Source organism: Tachyglossus aculeatus, chromosome 7 (genome assembly GCF_015852505.1).
Source record: "Tachyglossus aculeatus isolate mTacAcu1 chromosome 7, mTacAcu1.pri, whole genome shotgun sequence".
Taxonomy (NCBI): Eukaryota; Metazoa; Chordata; class Mammalia; order Monotremata; family Tachyglossidae; genus Tachyglossus; species Tachyglossus aculeatus.
Genome location: NC_052072.1, coordinates 652,836 through 678,682, shown reverse-complemented (window position 1 = coordinate 678,682; position 25,847 = coordinate 652,836). Strand labels below are relative to the sequence as shown.

The 25,847-nt window shown below is 47.7% G+C and overlaps 1 protein-coding gene across 1 annotated transcript in view; it reads right to left on the bottom strand.

Moving 5' to 3' along the window:
• MYO1B (myosin IB) overlaps nucleotides 1-19,269 on the bottom strand; it is a 133,100-nt gene extending 113,831 nt beyond the window's left edge. Inside the window, exon 1 of the mRNA XM_038749280.1 lies at nucleotides 19,243-19,269. The gene's annotated coding sequence lies outside the window, so the exon portion shown is untranslated. The remainder of the gene's footprint in view (nucleotides 1-19,242) is intronic.
• Nucleotides 19,270-25,847: the final 6,578 nt, after the last annotated feature.

Sequence of the window (25,847 nt, the reverse complement as noted above, 5' to 3'; positions counted from 1 at the left end):
TGTGTTGTACTGTGCAGTGTTTGCGTGAGAAGCAGGGTGACAGTGTCAAGAGCCCAGGCTTGGGAGTCAGGGGATGTGGGTTCTAATCCTGCCTCCGCCACTTGTCTGCTGTGCGACCTAGGGCAAGCCACTTTCATTCATTCAACCACATTTATTGAGCGCTTACTGTATGAACAGCACTGTACTAAGCGCTTGGGAAGTACAAGTTGGCAACATATAGAGACGGTCCCTAACCAACAACGGGCTCACAGTCTAGAAGGGGGAGACAGACAACAAAACAAAACATGTAGACAGGTGTCAAAACCATCAGAATAAATAAAATTACAGCTGTATGCACATCATTAACAAAATAGAGTAGTAAATAAGTACAAGTAAAATAGAGTAATAAATCTGTACAAATAATAATAATAATAACAGCATTTGTTAAGTGCTTACTATGTGCAAAGCACTGTTCTAAGCGCTGGGGAGGATACAAGGCGACCAGGTTGTCCCACATAGGGCTCACAGTCTTAATCCCCATTTTACAGATGAGGTAACTGTGGCATAGAGAAGTTAAGTGACTTGCCCAAAGTCACACAGCTGACAAGTGGCGAAGCCGGGATTTGAAACCATGACCTCTGACAAATATATACAAGTGCTGTGGGGAGGAGAAGGAGGTAGGGCAGAGGCGGGATAGGGAGGAGGAGAGGAAAAACTACTCTGGGCCTCAGTTACCTCATCTGGAAAAGGGCTGAAGACTGTGAGCCCCATGTGGGACAACCTGATTACCTCGTATCTACCCCAGCACTTAGAACAGTGCTTGGCACATAGTAAGCATTTAACAAATACCATAATTATTATTATTATTATTCACATCTGGCAGATCGCCACTCTCCCCGGCTCAAATCCCTCCTAAAATCACATCTCCAGAAAGCCTTCCCCGATCGGTTTCTCATGTAAGCTCACTGTGGGCTGGGAATGTGTCTCTTACATTGTGTTGTATTCTCCCAAGTGGTTAGTAATAATAATAATGATAATGGCATTTATTAAGTGCTTACTATGTGCAAATCACTGTTCTAAGCGCTGGGGAGGTTACAAAGTGATCAGGGTGTCCCACGTGGGGCTCACAGTCTTTATCCCCATTTTACAGATGAGGTAACAGGCTCAGAGAAGTTAAGTGACTTGCCCAAAGTCACTCAGCTGACAGTTGGCGGAGCCAGGATTTGAACCCATGACCTCTGACTCCCAAGCCCAGGCTCTTTCCACTGAGCCACGACAGTGCCCAGCACACGGTAAACACTCAATAAATATGACTGATCAATCTCCTCTCCCTATTCACCCTCCCCTTGGCATCACCTATGAACTTTGGTCTGTTTTCCCTAAGCCCTTTGATCCTTGCTCCAACCCCTTGCTCTTCTAGACTGTGAGCCCGTTATTGGGTAGGGACCGTCTCTATATGTTGCCAACTTGAACTTCCCAAGTGCTTAGTACAGTGCTCTGCACACAGTAAGCGCTCAATAAACACGATTGAATGAATGAATGAATGAACCCCAGCCACACAGCACTTTCGAAGCTGTGGGGGAAGCAGCACGGCCTAGTGGCAAGAGCCCAGGCTTGGGAGTCGGAGGTTGTGGGTTCTAATCCCAGCTCCACCACTTGTCTGCTGGATGACCTTGGGCTAGCCACTTAACTTCTCTGGGCCTCGGTTACCTCATCTGTAAAATGGGGATTAAAACTGTAAGCCCTTCTCTCCTCCAGCCCACCCGCACCCTCCGCTCCTCTGCCGCTAATCTCCTCACCGTACCTCGTTCTCGCCTGTTCCGCCATCGACCCCCGGCCCACATCCTCCCCCGGGCCTGGAATGCCCCCAATCCCTCTGCCCATCCGCCAAGCTAGCTCTCTTCCTCCCTTCAAGGCCCTACTGAGAGCTCACCTCCTCCAGGAGGCCTTCCCAAGCTGAGCCCCTTCCTTCCTCTCCCCCTCGTCCCCCTCTCCATGCCCCCATCTTACCTCCTTCCCTACCCCACAGCACCTGTATATATGTATATATGTTTGTACATATTTATTACTCTATTTATTTATTTATTTATTTTACCTGTACATATCTATTCTATTTATTTTATTTTGTTAGTATGCTTGGTTTTGTTCTCTGTCTCCCCCTTTTAGACTGTGAGCCCACTGTTGGGTAGGGACTGTCTCTATATGTTGCCAACTTGTACTTCCCAAGCACTTAGCACAGTGCTCTGCACACAGTAAGCGCTCAATAAATACGATTGATTGATTGATAAGCACCACATGGGACAACCTGATCACCTTGTATCACCCCCAGTGCTTAGAACAGTGCTTGGCACATAGTGAGCACTTAACAAATGCCATAATGATAATAGGGACTGTCTCTACATGTTGCCAATTTGTACTTCCCAAGCGCTTAGTACAGTGCTCTGCACATAGTAAGCGCTCAATAAATACGATTGATGATGATGATGAATAATAATAATAACGATGAACATATCATTAGTCTCTGTGCTTCTCCTCTCTGGTACTTTATCATCTATCTCTCTGACTTGATTCTAAGTTCCTTGAGGGCAGACATCAGGCCCATTAACTTATTGAAATGTACTCTCCCAAATGCTTAGTAGGATGCTCCGCACTCAAATGCCTTTGACCGACTGAAGTTGATACAGGATAATCATATCGGACATTCCCTGTCCCATCAGGGAGGGTCTGAGAGAGCAAAGATCTTATTCCCATTTTACAGATCGGGAAACTGGAGCTCAGAGAGTTTAGTGACTTGCTTCAATTCAGCGCTTCATACTGAGTGAAGAGAGTATTCTACCAAGTACGTATCAATCTTTTAACAGTATTTACTGAGCACTTATCCTGTGTACTAAGTACTTCAGGGAGCCCAAGAGCCTTAGTTAGCATCAAACAGAAACTCCTCCCCATTGGCTTTAAAGACCTCAATCTCCTTGTCTCCTCTCACCTCCCCTTGCTATTCTCTTACTAAAACGCAACCTACACACTTGGCTCCTCTACTGCCAACCTTCTCACCGTACCTCCATCACATCAATCAATCAATCAATCGTATTTATTGAGCGCTTACTGTGTGCAGAGCACTGTACTAAGCCCTTGGGAAGTACAAGTTGGTAACATATAGAGACGGTCCCTACCCAACAGTGCTCTGCACACAGCAAGCTCTCAATAAATACGGTTGAATGAATGAAGAACAGACACATTCCCTGCCCACATTCATTCATTCAGTCGTATTTACTGAACGCTTACTGTGTGAAAAGCACTGTACCAAGTGCTTGGGAGAGTTCAATACAACAACAAGCGCTGAGTACAGTGCACATCCATCTCGCCACCGATCTCTCACCCACATTCTGCCTCTGGCCTGAGAGGCCTTCCCTCTCCATATTCATTCATTCATTCAATCGTATTTATTGAGTGCTTACTGTGTGCAGAACACTGTGCTAAGCGCTTGGGATGTACAAGTCGGCATCCTATAGAGACGGTCCCTACCCAACAACGGGCTCACAGTCTAGAAGGGCGAGACGGACAACAAAACAAAGCAAGTAGACTGGTGTCAAAATCGTCAGAATGAATAGAATTATAGCTATATAATATAGGTCATTATAGCTCATATCTGAGAGACAATACCTCTCCCGGCCTTCAAACCCTTATTGAAGGCCCATCTCCTCCAAGAGGCCTTCCCTGACTAAGCCCCACTTTTATTATTAATAATAATAATAATAGTATTTGTTAAGCACTTACTATGTGCAAAGCACTGTTCTAAGTGCTGGGGGGATACAAGGTGATCAGGTTGTCCCATGTGGGGCTCACAGTCTTCATCCCCATTTTACAGATGAGGGAACTGAGGCACAGAGAAGTGAAGTGACTTGCCCAAAGTCACACAGCTGACAATTGGCAGAGCCGGGATTAGAACCCACGTCCTCTGACTCCAAAGCCCAGGCACTTTCCACTGAGCCACGCTGCTTCTCTTTTCCTCATCTCCCATGCCCTTTTGCGTCACCCTGACTTGCTCCCTTTATTCATCCCCACCCCAGCCCCACAACACTTATGTCCACATCCCTCATTTATTTTTCTATTAATGTCTGTCTTCCCCTCTAGTAAGCTTGCTGTAGGCAGGGAATGTGCCTCTCTATTTTTCTGTTGTATTCTCCAAAGTGCTTAGTTCAGTTCTCCACACCCACTGAGCACTCAATAAAAACAATGGAAGGGAGGAAGGAGGGAGGGAGGGAGGGAAGGAAGGAAGGAAGGAAGGAAGGAAGGAAGGAAGGAAGGAAGGAAGGAAGGAAGGAAGGAAGGAAGGAAGGAAGGAAGGAAGGGCAGGGAGGGAGGGAGGAAGGAAGGAAGGAAGGAAGGGCAGGGAGGGAGGGAGGAAGGGGAGGGAGGGAGGGAGGAAGGGAGGAAGGAAGGAAGGAAGGAAGGAAGGAAGGAAGGAAGGAAGGAAGGAAAATAAGTAAAATCCCTAGGTCCTCTCAAGGATCTTACAGTCTACCCTGTGCAGAGCACTGCATTGAGCATTTGGGAGAGTAATCAATCATATTTATTGAACGCTTACTGTGGGAAGAGCTCTGTACTGAGTGCATGGAAGACTACAACATAACAGCGTCGATAGACCCATTCCCTAACCACACAGAGCTTCCGGTCTAGATGGGGAGACAGACATTGATGTAAATAAATTACGGCTGTGTACATAAAGTGCTGTGGGGATGAGGGAGGGGTGAATAAAGGATATGAATGCAGTGCAGAAAGGAGTGGGAGAAGAGGACGTGAGGGCTTTAGTCAGGGAAGGCCTCCTGGAGGAGATGGGCCTTCAGTAAGCCTTTGAAGGGGTGGGGAGAGTCACTGTCTGTCGGATAGAAACGGGGAGGGTGCTCCTGGGCGAGAGGTCAGGCTGGACGAAGGGTCAGTGAGTAGGTTGGTGTTAGAGAAGTGGCGTGTGCGGGCTGGGCTGTAGTAGAAAATCAGGAAGGTGAGGTCGTAGGGGGCAAGCTGATGGATGGCTTCAAAGCTGAAGGTAAGGAGCTTCTGTTTGATGCACAGGTGGATGGGCAATCACTGGGGAGGGTCTTGAAGAGTAGAAGCACTTAGAACAATGCTTTGCACATAGTAAGGACTTAATAAATGCCATTATTATTATTATTATTATTATAGTAAAATGTAGACCGAACGGCTTTGCAGAAAAATGATCCAGGCAGCAGAGTGAAATATGGACCGGAGTGAGGAGAGACAGGAGGCAGGGAGTTCAGTAAGGAGGCTGATACAGTAATCATGGCTTCAACCACCTCTAGGCGGATGATACTCATTCATTCATTCAATCGTATTTACTGAGTGCTTACTGTGTGCAGAGCACTGTACTAAGCACTTGGGAAGTACAAGGCGGCAACATAGAGAGACGGTCCCTAAATAATAGTAATAATAACGCTAATAATGATAGCATTTATTAAGCGCTTGTTATGTGCAAAGCACTGTTCTAAGCGTTGGGGAGATTACAAGGTGATCAGGTTGTCCCACGGGGGGCTCACAGTTTTAATCCCCATTTTATAGATGAGGTAACTGAGGCACAGAGAAGTGAAGTGACTTGCCCAAAGTCACACAGCTGACAGTTGGTGGAGCCGGGATTTGAACCCATGACCTCTGACCCTAAAGCCCGAGCTCTTTCCACTGAGCCATGCTGCTTCTCAAATCTGCGTCTCCTCCCCTGACCTCCTTCCCTCTTTGAAATCTCACATCTCCTAAGGCCTTCAAGACAACTCTACTTGGACGAGCTCCCGTCACCGCAAACTTAACGTGTCCAAAACAGAGCTCCTTAACTTCCCACCCAAACCCCGCCCTCTCCCTGCCTTTCCCATCACTATATTAAGTCATTCAATCGTATTCATTCATTCAATTCATTCATTACTATATTCCCATCACTACATTCATTCATTCAATAGAGAACAGCGTGGCTTATCAGAAAGAGCCCTGGCTTGGAAGTCAGAGGACATGGGTCCTAATCTTGGCTCCGCCACTTGTCAGCTGTGTGACTTTGGGCAAGTCACTTCACTTCTCTGGGCCTCAGTTCCCTCATCTGTAAAATGGGGATGAAGACTGTGAGCCCCATGTGGGACAATCTGATTACTCTGTATCTACCCCAGCGCTTAGAACAGTGCTTGGCACATAGTAAGCACTTAAGAAATACCATCATTATTATCACCATTATTATTATTTATTGAGCACTTACTGTGTGCAGAGCACTGTAGTAAGCGCTTGGAAAGTGCAATTCGGCAACAAGGACAATCCCTACCCAACAATGGGCTCACAGTCTAGAAAGGGGAAGACACAGCCGGACACCACCATCCTTCCGGTATCACAAGTCCGTAACCTTGGCGTTATCCTTGACTCCTCTCTCTCATTCAACCCACTCTGTATCTACCCCAGCGCTTAGAACAGTGCTTTGCACATAGTAAGCGTTTAATAAATGTCATTATTATTTATTATTATTTATATTCAATCTGTCACCAAATCCTGTCGGTCCCACCTTCACAACATCACTAACATCAACCCTTTCCTCTCCATCCAACCTGCTTCCACATTAATCCAAGCAATTTATCCTAACCCACCTGGATTACTGCATCAACCTCCTTGCCTCCTGTCTCTCCCCACTCCAGTCCATACTTCACTCTGCTTCCCAGATCATTTTTCTACAAAAAGGTTCAGGACATGTCATCCCGCTCCTCAAAAAACTCCAGTTGTTGCCCATCCACCTCCGCATCAAACAAAAACTCCTCACCATTGGCTTTAAAGCAGTCCACCACCTTGCCCCTCCTACCTCACCTCGCTTCTCTCCTTCTCCAACCCAGCCCTCACACTCCCACTTTTCCCACTTCCCCACTTCCTCTTTTCCCACTCCCTTCTGCATCACCCTGACTTGCTCCCTTTGCTCGTCCCCTCTCCCAGCCCCACAGCACTTATATACATATCCCTCATTGTATTTTATTTACTTGTATTGATGCCTTTCTCCACCCTTCTAGACTGTAAGCTCAGTGTGGGCAGGAAATGTGACTGTTTATTGTTATAATGCAGATACAGCCTGGCATAGTGGCTAGAGCATCGTCCTGGGAGTCACAAGGTTATGGAGTTCTAATCCTGGCTCTGACACTTAATAATAATGATGATGGCATTTATTAAGCGCTTACTATGTGCAAAGCACTGTTCTAAGCTTACAAGGTGACCAGGTTGTCCCACCGGGGCAGTGGGGGGGGCGGGGGGGCTCACAGTCTTAATCCCCATTTTACAGATGAGATAACTGAGGCACAGAGAAGTTAAGTGACTTGTACAAAGTCCCACAGCTTAGTGGTGGGGTCGGGATTTGAACCTATGACTTCTGACTCCAAAGCCAGTGCTCTTTCCACTGAGCCATGCTGCTTCTCCACACTTACATGCTGTGTGACTTTGGGCAAATCACTTCACTTCTCTGGGCCTCAGTTCCTCATCTGTAAAATGGGGATGGAGACTGTGAGCCCCACATGGGACAGGGACTGTGTCCAACCCAGTTTGCTTGTATCCACCCCAGCGCTTAGAACAGTGCCTGGCACATCGTATGTGCTTAGTTTCCTCACCTGTAAAATGAAGATTACGACTGTGAGCCCCACAAGGGACAACCTGATTACCTTGCAGTGCTTGGCACATAAGTAAGATCATTATTATTCATTCATTCAATTGCATTTACTGAGCGCTTACTTTATGCAGACCACTATACTAAGCACTTGGGAAAGTACAACAAAGACAGACAATCTCTGTTATTTATTATTAAGCGCTTAGTACAGTGCTCTGCACACAGTAAGTGCACAATAAATATGATTGATGATGATTATTATTCTTGCCCTCTCCCAAGTGCTTAGTACAGTGCTCTGCACACAATAAGCGCTCAATAAATGACTGACTGAATGAATGAATCAATCAATCAATCGTATTTATTGAGCACTTACTGTGTGCAGAACACTGTACTAAGCGCTTGGGAAGTAAAAGTTGGCAACATATGAATGAATGTCAAGGTGGGATAGGATATAAGTGGTTGGATCAACATAGAAGCAGTATAAATGGAAAGAAAGAGGTGGATTTTAGCCATGTAGTTAGGAGACACGATCCCTTGCCCTCATGAAGCTTACTGTCTACTGCGTGCAGAGCACCGGATTGAGCGTTGGGGAGAGGACAACAGAGTTGGGTAGACAAAATCCTGGCCCTCAAGGGCCCAGCCCAAGTCATCATCATCATCATCAATCGTATTTATTGAGCGCTTACTATGTGCAGAGCACTGTACTAAGCGCTTGGGAAGCACAAATTGGCAACATATAGAGACAGTCCCTACCCAACAGTGGGCTCACAGTCTAAAAGTCCCTCTAAGGATTTCCCCAGGAAGCATCCGGATTCCCTAACCAGCTGGGATCAGGCTGCCAGGTGGGTGGGGGGGGTCAGTGGGCAGAGGGCCCAGTGGGTGGGCCAGGCCCGGCCCAGCCCGAGCGCTCCCATGGCAGCAGTTCCTCATCAGCGCGGGGTCCAGGCTGGCTGGGTGCCTGCCACCCCTGCCAGATGCCGCAAGCTGCCAAACAATAGCACGGAAGGCCCCTTGGGAATGGCCAACAATATACTGGACCCCTCTTCCCTCCTCCTTCCTTCCGCCTTCTCCTGCAGCCCGCTTCCAGCCCTCGGCGGGCACCATCCAAGAGGCACTACCTCCTGCCCCACCTCCTCAGACCACTACCCGTCCCTGCCACAGACCACTGCCCCGAACCGGCCCTGGGTGACCGCTCCGCGCCCCCTCACACCACTGCCCTGCCCCGCCTCAGACCACCGCCCCTCCCTGACACCACTGACCACCGCCCCGCCCCACATAACTGCCCCTTCAGACCCTGCCCGGCCTCGGCCAACTGGCCGCCTCAGCTCCGACAAGGACGATGATGACCACCCGGCCTCATGGCAGATACCTGACCCCCCGACGGGCACCCTCGGGGGTTTAGAGGCAGAGACCCTCCCTCAGAGACCCTCAGGGAGAGACCATATTAGCCCCTGCACCCCGCCCCCCGGGGCCAAGGCCCTGCCCCCTCCGGAAAGGAATGTGTCAGGCCCCAGTGATGTGGGGCCTGCAGGCCCTCCTCCTCCTCCTCCTCCTGCAGGCCCTCCAGGCCCTCCTCCTCCTCTTCATCCTCCTGCAGGCCCTCCTCCTCCTGCAGGCCCTCCTGCTCCTCCTCCTCCTCCTCCTCCTGCAGGCCTTCTTCCTCCTCCTCCTCCTGCAGGCCCTCCTCTTTCTCCTCCTCCTCCCAGTCCCAATCCCGGTCCTCCTTGCGTAGAGAACCCCCCCCACCCCCACCAACCAATCTTCTAAACTGTGAGCCCATTGTTGGGTAGGGACCGTCTCTCTTTGTTGCCGAATTGTACTTTCCAAGCGCTTAGTTCAGTACTCTGCACACAGTAAGAGCTCAATAAATACGACTGAATGAATGAAATCCATTCTAAAATACTAATGCCCCTCCCTCCTCCCCCCGAAATCCTCCCTTTCCCAGGGGCTTTATTTGCTGGGAAAAACTTTGGAGGGATTTCACTCATTCACACACCCACACACACATACATTTACTGAGCACTTACTGTGCGCGGAGCACTGTACTAAGCACTTGGGAGAGGACAATATAGCAACAGTTACTTTCCTGACCACAACAACCTTACAGTCTAGGGCTTACACACACACACTCATTCAGTCGTATTTACTGAACGCTTACTGCGCATGGAGTAAGCACTTTGGAGAGTATAACACAACAATAAACAGTTACATTCCCTACCCACAACGAGCTTACAGTATAGATTTTACACAAACACACACACACATTCACTCAATCAGTCGTATCCATTGAGCGCTTATTGTGCATGGAGCACTGTACTAAACGTTTGGGAGAGGACAATAATAATAATAATAATGGCATTTATTAAGTGCTTACTATGTGCAAAGCACTATTCTAAGCGCTGGGGAGATTACAAGGTAATCAGATTGTCCCAAGGGGGGCCTCACAGTCTTAATCCCCATTTTACAGATGAGGGAACTGAGGCCCAGAGAAGTGAAGTGACTTGCCCAAAGTCACACAGCTGACAGTTGGTGGAGCTGGGATTCGAACCCATGACCTCTGACTTCAAAGCCCGGGCTCTTTCCACTTAGCCACGCTGCTTCTCTATACAACAATAAACAGTTACATTCACTGTCCACAACGCGCTTACAGTCTAGACTTCACTCTCTCTTTCTCTCTCTCTCTCTCTCTCTCTCACACACACACACACACACACACTCATTCAGTCGTATTTATTGAGCGTTCGCTGTGCACAGAGCACGGTACGAAGCATTTGAGAGAGGACAATAATAATAATAATAGCATTTGTTAAGTGCTTACTATGTGCAAAGCACTGTTCTAAGTGCTGCGGGGATACAGGGTGATCAGGTTGTCCCGTGTGGGGCTCACAGTCTTCATCCCCATTCTACAGATTAGGAACTGAGGCCCAGAGAAGTGAAGTGACTTGCCCCCAGTCACACAGCTGACAATTGGCGGAGCTGGGATTCGAACCCATTACCTCGGACTCCAAAGTCCGGGCTCTTTCCACTGAGCCACGCTGCTTCTCTATACAACATAACAATAAACAGTTATATTCCCTGTCCACAACGAGCTTACAGTCTAGACTTCACTCTCTCTCTCTCTCTCTCTCTCTCTCTCTCTCTCTCACACACACACACACACACACACACATTCATTCAGTCATATTTATTGAGCGTTCGCTGTGCGCAGAGCACTGTACTAAGCGTTTGGGAGAGGACCATAATAATAATGGTATTTGTTAAGCACTTACTATGTGCAAAGTACTGTCCTAAGCGCTGGGGAGATACAAGGTGATGAGGTTGTCCCACGTGGGGCTCACAGTCTTCATCCCCATTTTACAGATGAGGAACTGAGGCCCAGAGAAGTGAAGTGACTTACCCAAAGTCACACAGCTGACAAGTGGCGGAGCCGGGATTTGAACCCATGACCTCTGACTCCAAAGTCCGGGCTCTTTCCGCTGAGCCACGCTGCTTCTTTACACAACACCCCACAGTTACATTCCCTGCCTGCAACAGAGCTGATGTGTCCAATTCCCCGGGAGAGGAGCGGGACAGCGGGGGAGAGGAGTGGCGCGGGGGTCAGTCCGGCTCTGCCCGGCTCTCGACTCTGCCTGTCAATCAATCAATCAATCAATCGTATTTATTGAGCGCTTACTGTGTGCAGAGCACTGTACTAAGCGCTTGGGAAGTACAAGTTGGCAACATATAGAGACAGTCCCTACCCAAGCACCAAGAGACAGTCCCTATCTCCGCGTCTCTCCGTGGGCCGGAAGGCTGCCTGCTGACCCCGGATATAATAATAAATAATACTGGTATTTGTTAGGCGCTTACTACGTGCCAAGCACTGTCCTAAGCGCTGGGGAGGATACAAGGTGATCAGGTTGTCCCACGTGGGGCTCGCAATCTTCACCCCCATTTTCCAGATGAGGTCACCGAGGCCCAGAGAAGTGAAGTGGCTTGCCCAAAGTCACCCAGCTGACAGGCGGCGGAGCCGGGATTCGAACCCATGACCTCCGACTCCCAAGCCCGGGCTCTTTCCACTGAGCCACGCTGCGACATCTGCCCAGCCCCCAACCCCTATTCATTCAATCGTATTTATCGAGGGCTTGCTCTGTGCAGAGCACTGCACTAAGCGCTTAGCACTATACCATTCATTCATTCATTCAATCGCATTTACTGAGCGCTTACTGTGTGCAGAGCACTGTACTAAGCGCTTAGCACTATACCATTCATTCATTCATTCAATCGCATTTACTGAGCGCTTACTGTGTGCAGAGCACTGTACTAAGCGCTTAGCACTATACCATTCATTCATTCATTCAATCGCATTTACTGAGCGCTTACTGTGTGCAGAGCACTGTACTAAGCGCTTAGCACTATACCATTCATTCATTCATTCAATCGCATTTACTGAGCGCTTACTGTGTGCAGAGCACTGTACTAAGCGCTTAGCACTATACCATTCATTCATTCATTCATTCAATCGCATTTACTAAGCGCTTGCTGTGTGCAGAGCACTGTACTAAGCGCTTAGCACTATACCATTCATTCATTCATTCGATCGCATTTACTGAGGGCTTACTGTGTGCAGAGCACTGTACTAAGCGCTTAGCACTATACCATTCATTCATTCAATCGCATTTACTGAGCTCTTGCTGTGTGCAGAGCACTGTACTAAGCACTTAGCACTATACCATTCATTCATTCATTCAATCGCATTTACTGAGCGCTTACTGTGTGCAGAGCACTGTACTAAGCGCTTAGCACTATACCATTCATTCATTCATTCAATCGCATTTACTGAGCGCTTACTGTGTGCAGAGCACTGTACTAAGCGCTTAGCACTATACCACTCATTCATTCATTCAATCGCATTTACTGAGCGCTTACTGTGTGCAGAGCACTGTACTAAGCGCTTAGCACTATACTATTCATTCATTCATTCAATCGCATTTACTGAGCGCTTACTGTGTGCAGAGCACTGTACTAAGCGCTTAGCACTATACCATTCATTCATTCATTCAATCGCATTTACTGAGCGCTTCCTGTGTGCAGAGCACTGTACTAAGCGCTTAGCACTATACCATTCATTCATTCATTCAATCGCATTTACTGAGCGCTTACTGTGTGCAGAGCACTGTACTAAGCGCTTAGCACTATACCATTCATTCATTCATTCAATCGCATTTACTGAGCGCTTACTGTGTGCAGAGCACTGTACTAAGCGCTTAGCACTATACTATTCATTCATTCATTCAATCGCATTTACTGAGCGCTTACTGTGTGCAGAGCACTGTACTAAGCGCTTAGCACTATACCATTCATTCATTCATTCAATCGCATTTACTGAGCGCTTCCTGTGTGCAGAGCACTGTACTAAGCGCTTAGCACTATACCATTCATTCATTCATTCAATCGCATTTACTGAGCGCTTACTGTGTGCAGAGCACTGTACTAAGCGCTTAGCACTATACCATTCATTCATTCATTCAATCGCATTTACTGAGCGCTTGCTGTGTGCAGAGCACTGTACTAAGCGCTTAGCATTATACAATTCATTCATTCATTCAATCGCATTTACTGAGCGCTTACTGTGTGCACAGCACTGTACTAAGCGCTTAGCACTATACTATTCATTCATTCTTTCAATCGCATTTACTGAGCGCTTACTGTGTGCAGAGCACTGTACCAAGCGCTTAGCACTATACTATTCATTCATTCATTCGCATTTATTGAGCGCTTGCTGTGTGCAGAGCACTGTGCTAAGCGCTTAGCACTATACTATTCATTCATTCATTCATTCAATCGAGCACTGTACTAAGAGCTTAGCACTATACTATTCATTCATTCATTCAATCGCATTTACTGAGCGCTTACTGTGTGCAGAGCACTGTACTAAGCGCTTAGCACTATACCATTCATTCATTCATTCAATCGCATTTACTGAGCGCTTGCTGTGTGCAGAGCACTGTACTAAGCGCTTAGCACTATACCATTCATTCATTCATTCAATCGCATTTACTGAGCGCTTGCTGTGTGCAGAGCACTGTACTAAGCGCTTAGCACTATACCATTCATTCATTCATTCAATCGCATTTACTGAGCGCTTACTGTGTGCAGAGCACTGTACTAAGCGCTTAGCACTATACCACTCATTCATTCATTCAATCGCATTTACTGAGCGCTTACTGTGTGCAGAGCACTGTACTAAGCGCTTAGCACTATACTATTCATTCATTCATTCAATCGCATTTACTGAGCGCTTACTGTGTGCAGAGCACTGTACTAAGCGCTTAGCACTATGCCATTCATTCATTCATTCAATCGCATTTACTGAGCGCTTACTGTGTGCAGAGCACTGTACTAAGCGCTTAGCACTATACCATTCATTCATTCAATCGCATTTACTGAGCGCTTCCTGTGTGCAGAGCACTGTACTAAGCGCTTAGCACTATACGATTCATTCATTCATTCAATCGCATTTACTGAGCGCTTGCTGTGTGCAGAGCACTGTACTAAGCGCTTAGCATTATACCATTCATTCATTCATTCAATCGCATTTACTGAGCGCTTACTGTGTGCACAGCACTGTACTAAGCGCTTAGCACTATACTATTCATTCATTCTTTCAATCGCATTTACTGAGCGCTTACTGTGTGCAGAGCACTGTACCAAGCGCTTAGCACTATACTATTCATTCATTCATTCGCATTTATTGAGCGCTTGCTGTGTGCAGAGCACTGTGCTAAGCGCTTAGCACTATACTATTCATTCATTCATTCATTCAATCGCATTTACTGAGCGCTTACTGTGTGCAGAGCACTGTACTAAGAGCTTAGCACTATACTATTCATTCATTCATTCAATCGCATTTACTGAGCGCTTACTGTGTGCAGAGCACTGTACTAAGCGCTTAGCACTATACCATTCATTCATTCATTCAATCGCATTTACTGAGCGCTTACTGTGTCCAGAGCACTGTACTAAGCGCTTAGCACTATACCATTCATTCATTCATTCAATCGCATTTACTGAGCGCTTGCTGTGTGCAGAGCACTGTACTAAGCGCTTAGCACTATACCATTCATTCATTCATTCAATCGCATTTACTGAGCGCTTACTGTGTGCAGAGCACTGTACTAAGCGCTTAGCACTATACCATTCATTCATTCTTTCAATCGCATTTACTGAGCACTTACTGTGTGCAGAGCACTGTACTAAGTGCTTAGCACTACTATTCATTCATTCATTCAATCGCATTTACTGAGCGCTTGCTGTGTGCAGAGCACTATACTAAGCGCTTAGCACTATACCATTCATTCATTCATTCAATCGCATTTACTGAGCACTTGCTGTGTGCAGAGCACTGTACTAAGCGCTTAGCACTATACTATTCATTCATTCATTCAATCGTATTTACTGAGCACTTACTGTGTGCAGAGCACTGTACTAAGCGCTTAGCACTATACCATTCATTCATTCATTCAATCGCATTTACTGAGCGCTTACTGTGTGCAGAGCACTGTACTAGGCGCTTAGCACTATACTATTCATTCATTCATTCAATCGCATTTACTGAGCGCTTACTGTGTGCAGAGCCCTGTACTAAGCGCTTAGCACTATACCATTCATTCACTCATTCAATTGCATTTACTGAGCGCTTGCTGTGTGCAGAGCACTGTACTAAACGCTTAGCACTACACTATTCATTCACTCATTCAATCGCATTTACTGAGCGCTTACTGTGTGCAGAGCACTGTACTAAGCGCTTAGCACTACACTATTCATTCATTCAATCGCATTTACTGAGTGCTTACTGTGTGCAGAGCACTGTACTAAGCGCTTAGCACTATACTATTCATTCATTCATTCAATCGCATTTACTGAGCGCTTACTGTGTGCAGAGCACTGTACTAAGCGCTTAGCACTATACCATTCAATCGCATTTACTGAGTGCTTACTGTGTGCAGAGCACTGTACTAAGCGCTTAGCACTACACTATTCATTCACTCATTCAATCGCATTTACTGAGCGCTTACTGTGTGCAGAGCACTGTACTAAGCGCTTAGCACTATACCATTCATTCATTCAATCGCATTTACTGAGCGCTTCCTGTGTGCAGAGCACTGTACTAAGCGCTTAGCACTATACTATTCATTCATTCATTCAATCGCATTTACTGAGCGCTTACTGTGTGCAGAGCACTGTACTAAGCGCTTGGGAAGTACAAGTCGGCAACTTATAGAGGCGGTCCCTACCCAACAAAGGGCTCACAATAGCACCCCAAAAGCCCCAGGCTCCCGAAGGCGGGAGGGCAGACACACAACCCCACAACTTGGTGTCGTTGTCGCCACCGACGACAACTGTTCGCTGTATATATGTTTGTACATATTTATTACTCTATTTATGTATTTATTTTACTTGTACCTATCTATTCTATTTATTTTATTTTGTTTGGTTTTGTTCTCCGTCTCCCCCTTTTAGACTGTGAGCCCACCGTTGGGTAAGGACTGTCTCTACATGGTGCCAACTTGGACTTCCCAAGCGCTTAGTACAGTGCTCTGCGCACAGTAAGCGCTCAATAAATACGATTGATTGATTGATTGATTGATTGATCGTTCGTTGCCCCTTGACACAAAGCGTTGGCCCGGGGCCCAGCTGGGCCGCGGACTCCTCTTTCTTTGACGGAAAGCTTGGCCTGCCCTCCTTCCCAACACACACACACACACAAGCAACAACACACACACACACAACCGTTCAATCCAGGGTATTTACTGAGCGCTTACCACTCCTACTGGCACCGCACCAAGCAGTGGGGGGGAGTCCAGCACAGCAGGATCAGTCCCCGTCCATTAAGTCCCCTTCCCAAAGGTCCCCAGACACCCCCTCCACGCCGACCAACGTTCACTCATTCGCCTCTACACACACACACACAATCAACAACACACACACACACACCCGTTCAATCCAGGGTATTTACTGAGCGCTTACCACTCCTACTGGCACCGCACCAAGCAGTGGGGGGGAGTCCAGCACAGCAGGATCAGTCCCCGTCCATTAAGTCCCCTTCCCAAAGGCCCCCAGACACCCCCTCCACGCCGACCAACGTTCATTCATTCGCCTCTACACACACACACACACAATCAACAACACACACACACACACCCGTTCAATCCAGGGTATTTACTGAGCGCTTACCACTCCTACTGGCACCGCACCAAGCAGTGGGGGGGAGTCCAGCACAGCAGGATCAGTCCCCGTCCATTAAGTCCCCTTCCCAAAGGCCCCCAGACACCCCCTCCACGCCGACCAACGTTCATTCATTCGCCCCTACACACACACACACAATCAACAACACACACACACAACCGTTCAATCCAGGGTATTTACTGAGCGCTTACCACTCCTACTGGCACCGCACCAAGCAGTGGGGGGGAGTCCAGCACAGCAGGATCAGTCCCCGTCCATTAAGTCCCCTTCCCAAAGGCCCCCAGACACCCCCTCCACGCCGACCAACGTTCATTCATTCGCCCCTACACACACACACACAATCAACAACACACACACACAACCGTTCAATCCAGGGTATTTACTGAGCGCTTACCACTCCTACTGGCACCGCACCAATTGGTGGGGGGGAGTCCAGCACAGCAGGATCAGTCCCCGTCCATTAAGTCCCCTTCCCAAAGGCCCCCAGACACCCCCTCCACGCCGACCAACGTTCATTCATTCGCCCCTACACACACACACACAATCAACAACACACACACACAACCGTTCAATCCAGGGTATTTACTGAGCGCTTACCACTCCTACTGGCACCGCACCAAGCAGTGGGGGGGAGTCCAGCACAGCAGGATCAGTCCCCGTCCATTAAGTCCCCTTCCCAAAGGCCCCCAGACACCCCCTCCACGCCGACCAACGTTCATTCATTCGCCCCTACACACACACACACACACACACACAATCAACAACACACACACACACACAACCGTTCAATCCAGAGTATTTACTGAGCGCTTACCACTCCTACTGGCACCGCACCAATTGGTGGGGGGGAGTCCAGCACAGCAGGATCAGTCCCCGTCCATTAAATCCCCTTCCCAAAGGCCCCCAGACACCCCCTCCACGCCGACCAACGCTCATTCATTCGCCCCTATTTGTTGAGCGCGGCCTGTGTGCGGGGCACTGTACTGAGCGCTGGGGAAAGCAGACTCCGGCAATAAAAAGAGGGGCGACCCCGGCCCCCGAGGAGCTTAGAGTCTGGGGGCTGGGGGGGACACCCCTACCCAGGCGGGGGTGGTCCACAACACACACACACACACACACACACACACACACGTTTCGCACCCAAAGATGCCGCCCTAAGCAGTGGAACAAAGGAGAGGGGCGGGAGTGGCAGCTGCCGGCGCCCCCTCCCCTCTTTCCCTAGATGTTGCCAACTTGGACTTCCCAAGCGCTTAGTACAGTGTCCTGCACACAGTAAGCGCCCAATAAATACTATTGATTGATTGACTGATGGATTGATTTCCCCCCTTCTCCCCTCTCCCTCCCCCAGGCCCTTTGTGTGTCCGCCGCCCCCTCCCCCGAACGAGGGCACCGCTCAACACCCCCCACCCGGGACACTCACAAAGACACACCCCCCCCACACAAGACACACACCCACACGCTCCCCCTCGTGTGCACAACTATCAATCAATCAATCAATCGTATTTGTTGGGTAGGGACTGCCTCTATATGTTGCCAACTTGGACTTCCCAAGCGCTTAGTACAGTGCTCAAGCGCTCAATAAATACGATTGATGATGATGATGACTTATTGAGCGCTTACTGTGTGCAGAGCACTGGACTAAGCGCTTGGGAAGTCCAAGTCGGCAACACACAGAGACAGTCCCTACCCAACCGTGGGCTCACAGTCTAAAAGTGGGGGGGACAGGGAACAAAACCAAACATACTAACAAAATAAAATAAATAGAATAGATATGTACAAGATAAATCATCATCATCAATCGTATTTATTGAGCGCTTACTATGTGCAGAGCACTGTACTAAGCGCTCGGGAAGTACAAATTGGCAACATCTAGAGACAGTCCCTACCCAACAGTGGGCTCACAGTCTAAAAGGGTGGGGGGGACAGAGAACAAAACCAAACTTACTAACAAAATAAAATAAATAGAATAGATATGTACAAGATAAATCATCATCCTCATCATCGTATTTATTGAGCGCTTACTATGTGCAGAGCACTGTACTAAGCGCTTGGGAAGTACAAATTGGCAACATACAGAGACAGTCCCTACCCAACAGTGGGCTCACAGTCTGAAAGGTGGGGGGGACAGAGAACAAAACCAAAGATACTAACAAAATAAAATAAATAGAATAGATAGGTACAAGATAAATAAATAAATAGAGTAATAAATATGTACCAACATATATGCAGGTGCTGTGGGGAGGGGAAGGAACTCTACACACAGGACATGCACACAGGCACACACAGGCCTCGTGTGCACACCCATACACACAGGCCTCGTGTGCACACCCATACACACAGCTCACACACAAGGCACAACACACACACAGAGAGGACCCACAAACAGACACATAGAGGACCCACAAACACACCTCTGTGCTGTCGGCCGGTCCGGGGCTCACACGGTTGTGTGGTTGTGAGCACTGGGAAGGACGGACCCGCCCTCCGCCGGCTTCGGGGAGGAGCGGGGCGGGGGCTGGGCGGAGACCCCCGGGCCCTGGGGGAGGAGGGGGCGTGGATAGTATCATCATCATCACCATCATCATCCTCAATCGTATTTATTGAGCGCTTACTGTGTGCAGAGCACTGTACTAAGCGCTTAGGAAGTACAAGTCGGCAACATATAGAGACTGTCCCTACCCAACAGTGGGCTCACAGTCTAAAAGCATCATCATCAATCGGATTTATTGAGCGCTAACTGTGTGCAGAGCACTGTACTAAGCGCTTGGGAAGCCCAAGTCGGCAACACATAAAGACAGTCCCTACCCAACAGCGGGCTCGCAGTCTAGAAGGGGGAGACGGAGAACAAAACCAAACAGGCTAACAAAATAAAATAAATAGAATAATAATAAATAATGATGGCATTTGTTAAGCGCTTACTATGTGCAAAGCACTGTTCTAAGCGCTGGGGGGGGGGGGAGGATACGAGGTATTCACGTTGTCCCGCATGGGGCTCCCCATTTTCCAGATGAGGTAACTGAGGCTCCGAGAAGTTAAGTGACTTGCCCAAGGTCACACAGCGGACATGTGGTGGGGCCGGGGTTCGAACCCATGACCTCTGACTCCAAAGCCCGGGCTCTTTCCACTGAGCCACGCTGCTTCCCTATGTACAAGTAAAATAAATAAATAGAGTAATAAATATGTACAAACATATATACTTATATTTATTTTATTTTGTTAGTATGTTTGGTTTTGTTCTCTGTCTCCCCCTTTTAGACTGTGAGCCCACTGTTGGGTAGGGACTGTCTCTATATGTTGCCAGTTTGTACTTCCCAAGCGCTTAGTACAGTGCTCTGCACATAGTAAGCGCTCAGTAAATACGATTGATGATATATACGTATATACAGGTGCTGCGGGGAAGGGAAGGAGGATGTATGTCTATATGTTTGTACATATTTATTACTCTATTTATTTATTTATTTATCTTACTTGTACATATCTATTCTATTCATTTTATTTTGTTAGTCTGGTTTTGCTCTCCGTCTCCCCCTTTTAGCCCACTGTTGGGTAGGGACTGTCTCTAGATGTTGCCAACTTGGACTTCCCAAGCGCTTAGTCCAGTGCTCTGCACACAGTAAGCGCTCAATAAATACGATTGATTGATTGATTGATTGACTGTCTCTATATGTTGCCAACTTGGACTTCCCAAGCGCTTAGTCCAGTGCTCTGCACACAGTAAGCGCTCCATAAATACGATTGATTGATTGATTGATTGTCTCTATATGTTGCCAACTTGGACTACCCAAGCACTTAGTACAGTGCTCTGCACACAGTAAGCGCTCAATAAATACGATTGATTGATTGATTGACACCCAGCGGGATCAGGGCGCCACCCAGCGGGATCAGCGAGATTAATTCCCAGACTGAGCCCCCTTTTCCCAGACTGAGCCCCCTTTTTCCTCTCCTCCTCCCCATCCCCCCACCCTACCTCCTTCCCCTCCCCACAGCACCTGTATATTCTTTCAATCGTATTTATTGAGCACTTACTGTGTGCAGAGCACTGTACTAAGCGCTGGGGAAGTACAAGTTGGCAACATGTAGAGACAGTCCCTACCCAACAGTGGGCTCACAGTCTAGAAGGGGGAGACAGACAACAAAACAAGACATATTAACAAAATAAAATAAATAGAATGAATATGTACAAATAAAATAAATAGAGTAATAAATACATACAAACATATGTACATATATACAGGTGCTGTGGGGAGGGGAAGGAGGTAAGGTGGGGGGGATGGGGAAGGGGCTCAGTCTGGGAAGGCCTCCTGGAGGATTTGAGCTCTCAGTAGGGCTGTATATATGTTTGTACAGATTTCTTACTCTATTTATTTTACTTGTACACATTTACTATTCTATTTATTTTGTTAATGATGTACGTCTAGCTTTATTTCTATTTATTCTGATGACTTGACACCTGTCCACATGTTTTGTTTTGTCGTCTGTCTCCCCCTTCTAGACTGTGATCCCGTTGTTGGGTAGGAACCGTCTGTATATGTTGCCAACTTGTCCTTCCCAAGCGCTTAGTCCAGTGCTCTGCACACAGTAAGCGCTCAATAAATACGATCGAATGAATGAATGAATCAGCGCAAAACCCAGCGGGCTCAGGGCGCCACCCAGTGGAATCAGCGTGTCTCAGTGGAAAGAGCCCGGGCTTTGGAGTCAGAGGTCATGGGTTCAAATCCCGCCTCCGCCGATTGTCAGCTGTGTGACATTGGACAAGACACTTCACTTCTCTGGGCCTCAGTTTCCTCATCTGTAAAATGGGGATCAATCAATCAATCAATCGTATTTATTGAGCGCTTACTATGTGCAGAGCACTGTACTAAGCGCTTGGGAAGTACAAATTGGCAACACATAGAGACAGTCCCTACCCAACAGTGGGCTCACAGTCTAAAAGGGGGAGACAGAGAACAGAACCAAACATACCAACAAAATAAAATAAATAGGATAGAAATGTACAAGTAAAATAAATAAATAAATAGAGTAATAAATATGTGCAACCATATATAAAGACTGTGAGCCCCCCATAGGACAACCTGATCACTTTGTAACCTCCCCGGGGCTTAGAGCAGAGCTTTGCACATAGTATGCGTTTAATAAATGTCATTATTATTATTATTATTATTATCAGCGTGCCGCCCAGGGGCCCCAGCTCGTCACCATTCATTCATTCAATCGTATTTATTGAGCACTTACTATGTGCAGAGCACTGTACTAAGCGTGTGATGGCGCCACCCAGCGGCCGCGGCACGTTACCACAAGTGATGGCGCCACCAAGCAGGCACGGTGTGCCATCAGGTACGATGGTGCCACTAAACGGGCATAATAATAGTAATTATGGTACTTGTTAAGCGCTTACTATGTGCCAAGTGCCGTTCTTTTATTTATTTATTTATTTATTTTGTTTTTATTTTGTTAGGATGTTTGGTTTTGTTCTCTGTCTCCCCCTTTTAATAATAATAATAATAATGTTGGCATTTGTTAAGTGCTTACTATGTGCAAAGCACTGTTCTAAGCGCCTGGGGGGATACAAAGTGATCAGGTTGTCCCATGTGGGGCTCACAGTCTTCATCCCCGTTTTACAGGTGAGGTCACTGAGGCTCAGAGAAGTGAAGTGACTTGCCCAAGGTCACACAGCAGACATGTGGCGGAGCCGGGATTCGAACCCATGACCTCTGACCCCGAAGCCCGGGCTCTTTCCACTGAGCCACGCTGCTTCTCTTCTCTTTTAGACTGTGAGCCCACTGTTGGGTAGGGACTGTCTCCATATGTTGCCAATTTGTGCTTCCCAAGCGCTTAGTACAGTGCTCTGCACATAGTAAGCGCTCAATAAATACGATTGATGATGATGATGGTGTTCTAAGCGCTGGGGTAAATGCATGGTAATCGGGTTGGACACAGTCCCTGTCCCGTGTGGGGCTCACACTCTTAATCCCCATTTTATAGACGAGGTAACTGAAAGCCAGAGAAGTGAAGTGACTTGCCCAAGGACACGCAGCAGATACGTGGCGGAGCCAGGATTAGAACCCATGACCTTCTGACCCCCCAGGCTCGTGCTCTATCCACTAAGCCATGGCACCAAGCGGGCAGAGCGTGCCACCACATGTGATAGGGAGCGTACACGTTACCACAACGAACAGGGATATTCCCTGCCCACAACTAGCAGCATGGCCAATCAGCAAGAGCACGGGTTTAGGAGTCAGAGGACGTGGGTTCTAATCCTGACTCCACCACTTGTCTTCTTTGTGACCTTGGGCAAGTCATTTTACTTCTCTGGGCCTCATTTATCTCATCTGTAAAATGGCGATTAAGACTGTGAGTCCTACATAATAATAATAATGGCATTTAGTAAGCGCTTCCTCTGTGCAAAGCACTGTTCTAAGTGCTGGGGAGGTTACAAGGTGATCAGGTTGTCCCATGGGGGGCTCACAGTCTTAATCCCCATTTTACAGATGAGGGAACTGAGGCCCAGAGAAGTGAAGTGACTTGCCCAAAGTCACACAGCTGATAATTGGCAGAGCCGGGATTTGAACCTATGACCTCTGACTCCAGTCAATCAATCGTATTTATTGAGCGCTCACTGTGTGCAGAGCACTGTACTAAGTGCTTGGGAAGTACAAGTTGGCAACAAATAGAGACGGTCCCTACCCAACAGTGGGCTCACAGTCTAGAAGGGGGAGACAGAGAACAAAACCAAACATACTAACAAAATAAAACAAATAGAACAGATATGTACAAGTAAAATAAATAAATAAATAGAGTAATAAATATGTACAAACATATATACATATATACAGAGCCCGGGCTCTTTTCCACTGAGCCACGCATGAGACAACTTTGTTAGCTGGTATCTACCCCAGGGCTTAGAACAGGGCTTGGCACATAGTAAGCGCTTAACAAATCCCCTCATTACCACTATAGGACCCCCAAGTGGGCACAGCATGCCACCTTATGTGATAGTGCTACCAAGTGGGCACAGTCATTCATTCATTCAATTGTATTTATTGAGCACTTATTGTGTGCAGAGCACTGTACTAAGCACTTTGGAAGTACAAGTTGGCAACATATAGAGACAGTCCCTACCCAACAGCAGGCTCACAGTCTAAAAGTCCTCCCCATCGGGCGCTCAGTCCTCTTGTCCCTTCCTACTTCACCTCACTACTCTCCTAGTCCAACCCAGCCCGCACACTTTGCTCCTGTAACGCCAACCTCCTCACTGGGCCTCCATCTCTCCTGTCTCGCCACCGACTCCTAGTCCACATCCTGCCTCTGGACTGGAATGCCTTCCCTCCTCGTATTCTACAGACCACCACTCTCCACCCCGTCCAAGCCTTACTGAAGGCCCGTCTCCTCCAAGAGGCTTTCCCTGACTAAACCCTCATTTCTAGACTGTGAGCCCACTTCTAGACTGTGAGCCCACTATTGGGTAGGGACTGTCTCTATATGTTGCCAACTTGTACTTCCCAAGTGCTTAGTACAGTGCTCTGCACACAGTAAGCGCTCAATAAATACGATTGATTGATTGATTTCCTTTTCTCCACTCCCTTCTGCGGCACCCTGATTTGATCCCTTTATTCCCCCCTCCCTCAGCCCCAAAGTACTTATGCCCATACCCATAATTTAGGTATTTATATTAATGTCTGTCTTCCCCTCTGGACAGACAGGAACATGTCTGTTATATTGTGTTGTACTCTCCCGAGCACTTAGTACAGTGTTCTGTACTGAACAGAACTGCTTATCTTCCCACCCAAACCCTGTCCTCCCTGTGACTTTCCCATTACTACAGATGGCACCATCATCCTTCCTGTCTCACAAGCCTGTTACCTTGATATTATCTGTCCATGACTCCTCTCCCTCATTCAACCCACCTATTCAGTCCATCACTAACTCTTGTCAGTCCCACCTTCACAACATCATTAAAATCACGCTTTCCTCTCCATCCAAACTGCCACCACTTTAATCCCATCACTTATCCTATCTGGCCTTGGTTACCATCCTCAAGCCCCCTTTTCCCCTTCCTCCCCCATCCCTTACCCCCAGTGAGCTGGCCACCTATTTTTATTGCAAAAATTGACACTATCAGGTGTGATCTCCCTAAAATCTCCCCTGTTTCTTCTAAGTCCATCCCCACTCCTGCCCCCTCTTAAACTCTCCCATCTTTCCCAGCAGTATCTATAGAAGGGAACTCCTGCTTTCTCTCAAAATCCACCCCCTCCACCTGATTATCCGACCCCTTTCCTCCACCCCTTATCAAAGGACTTGCCTCCTCCCTTCTTCCCTCCATATCATCTTCAACTATTTGTTCTCCAACGGCTTCTTCTCCACAGCTTTCAAACATGCCCACGTCTCCCCTATCCTAAAAAAAACCCTCCCTTGACCCCACGATTCCCTCCAGGATCGCCCCATCTCCCTCGTACCATTCCTCTCCAAAATCCTTCAGCGAGTCATCTACACCGCTGTCTCAAGTTCCTCTCTTCCAACTCTCTCCTTGACCTCCTCCAATCTGGCTTCTGTCCCCTTCACTCCACAGGAACCGTCCACTCAAAGGTCACGAATGATCTTCTAGACTGTCTTCTAGACTGTTTGCCCACTGTTGGGTAAGGACTGTCTCTATATGTTGCCAACTTGTACTTCCCAAGCGCTTAGTACAGTGCTCTGCACACAGTAAGCGCTCAATAAGTACTATTGAATGAATGAATGAATGAATCTCCTTCTTGCCAAATCCAATGGCCTCAACTCCATCCTAATCCTCCTTGACCTCTCAGCTGCCTTCAACCCTGTCGACAACCCCCTTCTCTTGGAAACATTTTCCAATCTCCATTCCACAGGTGCTGGTCGATCAATCAATCAATCAATCGTATTTATTGAGAGCTTACTGTGTGCAGAGCACTGTACTAAGCGCTTGGGAAGTCCAAGTTGGCAACATATAGAGACAGTCCCTACCCAACAGTGGGCTCGCAGTCTGGCGGGGGGGGAGACA